The sequence below is a fragment of the Syngnathoides biaculeatus genome, chromosome 3 (genome assembly GCF_019802595.1).
Source record: "Syngnathoides biaculeatus isolate LvHL_M chromosome 3, ASM1980259v1, whole genome shotgun sequence".
NCBI classification, from domain to species: domain Eukaryota; kingdom Metazoa; phylum Chordata; class Actinopteri; order Syngnathiformes; family Syngnathidae; genus Syngnathoides; species Syngnathoides biaculeatus.
Window position 1 is genome coordinate 19,982,163 of NC_084642.1, and position 6,043 is coordinate 19,988,205.

Below are 6,043 nucleotides of genomic sequence, written 5' to 3' on the forward strand. Positions count from 1 at the left end.
AAAGGAAAAGAAGAAGAAGATATCAAAGGTAAGGTTAGGAAACGTTTAAGAGATTCCCATCTTGATTGTGTTTGCTTGTTTTGATTCCAATTTTTTTCAGGCTTTGCCTCAAATAAGTTTGCATGGTTTAAATAAAGGGTGTCCAAATTATGATGAAGATCCATTTTCTTTGCAGCTTGGAGCATCGTTTAAAGGGAATATTTGACTTGAGGTTCTTGGTAACAAGTGTCAATATCAAACCGATGAACTAACCCAATTGACGTCATATTCATTAATTGTGTCAGCAGGTATTTATGGCATTTGTAAAATTGTTATACGGGGACACTTTTATCATGTGTGCAAGTTTTAACTTGACTTCGTGTTTGATGCCTTTTATTTTCAAGGGTACACACCAGAACTCAACATTTCGGCCCAAGAGTAGCTTCACACAGCTATGCATTTTTTTAATGCACGAAACGTGCATTACGTGCATTACGTGCAACGTCTTACGTTTGTTTGAAGACTAAAATAAACCATCAAGGAAAATGTGCAGGCAACCTTTTTAGCTGTCACTGCTGACATTGACTTATTTTATTATTTCACTCATCCAACTGAAGCTACGTGTGGTGTAGGCTGAGGCTCAGAATGCGTCAGACACTACACATCATGAAAGCCTCCTTTGGACAATATAATCTTATTCCAAGTGTTGCATTGAGGCGATCGGTCATTAATTTTAACAAAGTTAAGACACACTTGTCTGCCACCACCGTTGGGTGCAAGCATGTCTTTGTGCCATCTTTTGTTATTTTTTCCCACTTCTTAAATGGTTTTTGCTACTTCTTCATGGCAAGAGAACTCGGCATCAAAAAATGAAAACCCAAATTTTTACATTTGAATGATTATGGGAGAACCGGAACTTCATCCTGGTTTCAGTTGGTTCCCGATTCCCAACCTTAATAGAGGATAAATATTGACTTAAGTACAGTGGTATCTCAACTTATAAATGACCAGATTTCAAATCATGAGCCATAGCATGGCCTAGCTTTTATTTTGTTTTTTTTCTTCTGTGAAATTCAAAATAAAATCCAGATAGAGAATAATTCTAGGGCTGGGGTTTTGCAATCTCCAGTCCTTTGTTTTGTTCAAACAGAACACACAGACAATTTCACGTGTGTATTTAACCCGACCAATGAAAGTCTGCCAGTTTCTAATCAAGAAAGTACGTAAGCACAATCGCTTGAATAGTTTAGCTTTGTCCACCCATTTGATGTCTGCTACGATACACCTGCAATTATTTACTTCATATACATACATACATACATACTTTCACACTAAGTATATTGGCGTACATATATGAGTGTTTGTGAATCTCTCCTGTAAATCTATTTGCTTGGTTCTGCAGACCACAAAGCTTAGCAGTAATGGAATTTTGCTTCATTTTTATTTCAATAGTCATCATTTGAATAAATTCATAATCACCACAGCTTGCCTGGAAGAATGTTCGCGCACATTTCTCCAAGTCATATATTTAATAGCAAGCAGGTGATGCTCATGACATCCTCTTGGCTCTTATCATCTCAGAACTCACAAATCTGTTGAAGATAGAAACCCTTTGCTGGTACGATAAAAAAGCAACGCATAAATACTGCATCTTTATGGTACAACGTACCCGCTTGTGTGTGGCCCACTTAGAGGACGACGACCAGCAGTCCACACCCAATCATCAATCAGTAATGTGGCCATTGGTGGCAACAGCTCACTATTTTAGCAGAAGACCAAATCGTACTTTTGTCACACTTGAGAGTGAAGAGTGACATTAGAATAATTTTTACATCATTGGGTGAGTTATTCCATATGCATGTTTTTTTTTTCTTTTTAAAAACTATGGGTAGCATGGTAACTGACTGGTTAGCACTTCTGTCTCACTCTTCTGAATACCGGGGTCAAACCCCTGCCCCGCCTGTGGAGAATTTGCATGTATTTCCTGTGCGTTTTTTCCCCGGGTACTCCAGTTTCCTCCCGCATCCCGAAAGCATGCATGGTAGTTTAAATGAAGACTCTCAGGTGTGATTGTGAGTACGAATTGTTGTATGTGCCCTGTGATTGGCTAGAAATCAGGTCATAGTGTACACCGCCTCTTGCCCGAAGGTACCTGGGAGATACTCTGGCATTCCGGCGAACCTAGTGAGGCTAAGCAGTACGGAAAATGCAGATATTCACTATGCCAATGTGTACATCAAATTATCAATTATATCTTCAGAATCCAGTTGGTAGACTCTTCATGGCATGTCGTTTATTCTTCCTCACAACAGAGACTCACATGGAACGACGTTTGGCGAGATGCCTCGCCAGCAGTTTACAGGCAATTAAGAGAATAACAGCTCCTCGGTTTCAAGCGGGCTCCCATATCAGCCGCATCAGCGGCCACGTAGTGGGAAAAACAAGACGCTTACTGCGTGAGAAGCAGTGCGTCCCAACAGGCTGGGCTCCATAACTACCGCTGCGTTTGAGCGGGATAAGGCAGAACGTCGCTAATTAGTCTTACTGAGGAACTTTTAAAGGGGCTCAATGAACTCTACCAACTGCAATAAAGAGCTGTTTCTTTGGAATGTGGTCTGCCCTTCAGCTCAATAGTGGAACACCTACATTTAGTTCTTCCTTATTAATGTCTATGAAATGACTTTCAAAACACACCACAATGGATGAATGCTAATCATTAAAAGGTGATACAGTAAGCATTTCTTCACAATTTCCAAATCATCCCATGTGTCTTCAACGGATTTTGACCACTCAGAAATTAGTCTGTGCCGAGAGGGGAGTCATGTCTTATGTAGACAAGCAGCAGTTTACCCGGCCTCCTCTATTGCATAGCCAATGATGAGTACGGCTCTCTTATCCATGCCAACCAGGACTGTAGCGTGGTCACCAGCCAATCATATGGCACATATGAACCGCCATTCCCACTGACATTCATTCACATGCAATTTAGACTTTTCCATAAACCTACTGTGCATGTTTTGGGAATGTGGGAGTTAAATGGAGTATCGAAGGAAAACCTCAGTGCCACCATCTATAATCCACATCGTTTTTAAAACGTTGCAAAGTGCATTTGCAATTATGGTAAAGTGTTTGGGGATAACTTTGTTTGTCGTTTAAATTATTACTCCATGAAATTAGAAACATTTGGCAATTTCTTTCGTAATTTGTCCCCATAAAAATTTATATTTCCATAATACGCCCACACATAGTTTCTCTGTCCAGCAAGATGTGTGATTTTTTTTATTTTTTATGACAGCTGAGTCATCTATCTGGCGACACAGGAAGCACTAATACTTAATAGCCAAAATCTAATCCATTCCAAAATATGTTCCATTTAAGTGACCAGCACCATGCTGTGGTCAAGTCATCTCTTGAATCAGTAGCCAAGGCATTCAACAGAGAAGCTCAACGGAGGCCTGTGAACTGTGAAGTGTCCTTCTCGCAGTGACACAACAGCTGGTCCACGAGGGCTTGGTGGCATCACGTCAAGCCGGATCCCGGCGTGACGAATAGAGGACGGCGGCCGCCAACCCCACCTGCTACGAGCGGCCCCACCTGACTAATTCGCCCGACCTTGGACAGCGTAGGCGCGTTCAACTCCTCCGCCGTCGACTCCCCGCAGGCCTGCTCATTAAAGCAGCTTGTGTTTGCCTTTGCTCACATGTTCAACTGGGTTTATAGAGAGAAAGGATCCCATATTTGTTGTTAATGTGCTTTAAATGTTATTTAAAAAAGAGCTAGGTCACATTACTGGACTTTTAATATCCTACAAATATTGAGTAAGACATTAAAATGTATTTAAATGTGAAAAGTCCTCTGACCCTCTTCTTCCTCTTTAAGAAAACAACACCCTGAGGACTGAGAGAGGACTGAGACTACTCCGGACGCAGTGCGCAGCTCCGTCTGTTCAGACCACCATGCTAATTAGCTGGATGTCAATGTTTCAGACATTTGAAATATTCTGATTAAATATGCATGGACCACTTTAATTGACACAGACAAGAAAAAAAAACAAAAAAAAACTTCTTTGTAACTCCTGGCGTACCGTGACGGGACAAGCCGAAAGAAAAATATGACTGTACAATGTAAATGAAAAAGTACCAGGTAGCAATTTCATCATTAATTCGAGTGAGAATGATGCACTATTACAGGAATGTCCAGAGCTGGCTGTGTATCCTCATATGATACAGAGACGCTGGGATTTTATCCAAGAAGAGACTTAGGGCTGAAGGATTTTATCCAAGATACTTAGGGCTGCAACCAAGTGGAGAGAGACTGTGGAGTATCATTATGTAGCCGTCAGAGCAAAAGGTCAGGCTAAAGCAAGGATATGTATTTACTGACTTACTTACTGTCACACAGGGAGCAATTTTATTCAAAAGGAGAGTAAGGACAAGTAGGAAATGACGTTCAAACAGCAAAGTGGAGACTATGGAGTTTGACATTTGTGTGTTCAGCTAATGCACAGCAACAGGGTAAGCTTAAATGAGAATTTGTGGAGGGTAGGGAGCGTTGTCATTTCAAGCTGTTCATCCTCAAATGTTGCAGTGATGCTACAGTTTTATTCTAAAGGAGACTGAGGGCTACGAGAAAATGGAGCGCTGCAGCAAAGTGGCCACTAACATGATAATACTGTAGTTTCCAGAGCTAACGCAGCAAACAATTTAAATAAAGAAGCATGCAACCAAAGGTTCATCGATGAACCTGTCGTCAGTCGCGACTCTGCTCCTGAGCCTCGCTGTCGCTTAGCAACAAGTGCATGTGGTTATTTCCCCGCTTGTTTCTGTTCCTTGGATTAATCAAACGGTCTTTTTTAAATAATGAAATCTGCATACAAAACACTCCAGAGGGAATCAAAGTTGGTAACAGACAAATGGGGCGTGGGGACAGTTTTAAAGTACAGTATTTAGTAACATAAAGCAGTAAAGACTGACACCAAAATGTGTCAAGCATGATACTCCCACCACTGATATCCAAAAGACGTACACTCCTCCCAAAGCCGAAGCAGTCAAAAAGGGAGCATGGCTACAATGGTAGCAATTAGAGTGATCCCTCTTTTATTGCAAGCGTTAAGGTTCTAGACCACTCCTATACCTATAGTAAGTGAATTTTGTGATGCACCATCAATGTTTTTTTTTTTTTGAGAGAGGAGAGAGATTATTAAATTGTATGACTCTGTCTTGTCCCACACTTATTCTTTCCATTACTCTTATTAACCACAACTGTACTCATAAACATTTCCTTTACCCCCAACCACTTTTCATACATCTATCCATTATCTGAGTCGCTTATCCTCACAAGGGTCGCGGGAGCCCCGAAGTCTATCTCAGCTGTCATCGGGCAGGAGGCAGGGTACACCCTGAACTGGTTGCCAGCCAATCGCAGGGCACGTGGAGACAGACAACAGTCGCACTCACAATCACACCATGAGCAATTTAGAGTGTCCAATTAACTTGCATGTTTTGGGGATGTGGGAGGAGGAAACCCACGCAGGCAAGGGGAGCACATGCAAACCGGGATTTGAATCCAGGCCCTCAGAACTGTGAGCTCCAACTGTCATGGCGCTGCCGTTCCAGCCCTGGCTGGGCGTGTCCCAGCAGATCGACGACGATTAGAAGGCGCACAACCTGCCCAACCGCTTGCCTGTCACCCGAGTCGTGCATTTGGGTCCGCCCTCGAGTCCCGTTCATGCCACCAACCCGTTACTTCACTGTGCCGCCACTATTTTAGACACTTAAACATTTATAATATTCACAATATTTAAAAATGAAGGTACTCACCATTAAAGTTGACGCTGATTCTAGCGGCAGGAGCATTGCTGCTGTCACCCAGATGTTATTTTCTCCTTCTTTATGAAGCGGACCCAAGTTTCATTTATGCCATCATGTCTGCAGACTGGCATAAACTTTCTGCCGGTTTGCCTTTCATTCAACTGCTCGAGAAGTTCCACCTTTACTGCCAGATAGCCGCTACTGCTAGCAACTTGCTCCGCCTCTGCCAGACAGCAGGTACTCTGTTTGGGAAG

The 6,043-nt window shown here is 42.3% G+C and overlaps 1 protein-coding gene across 3 annotated transcripts in view; it reads right to left on the reverse strand.

The window, feature by feature from the left end:
* LOC133498198 (carbohydrate sulfotransferase 8-like) overlaps positions 1-5,939 on the reverse strand; it is a 213,942-nt gene extending 208,003 nt beyond the window's left edge. For 2 of the 3 annotated variants that reach the window (XM_061814749.1, XM_061814747.1), the window contains exon 1: positions 5,799-5,939. The gene's annotated coding sequence lies outside the window, so the exon portion shown is untranslated. The remainder of the gene's footprint in view (positions 1-5,798) is intronic. The other variant, XM_061814748.1, reaches the window with a different exon arrangement.
* Positions 5,940-6,043: the final 104 nt, after the last annotated feature.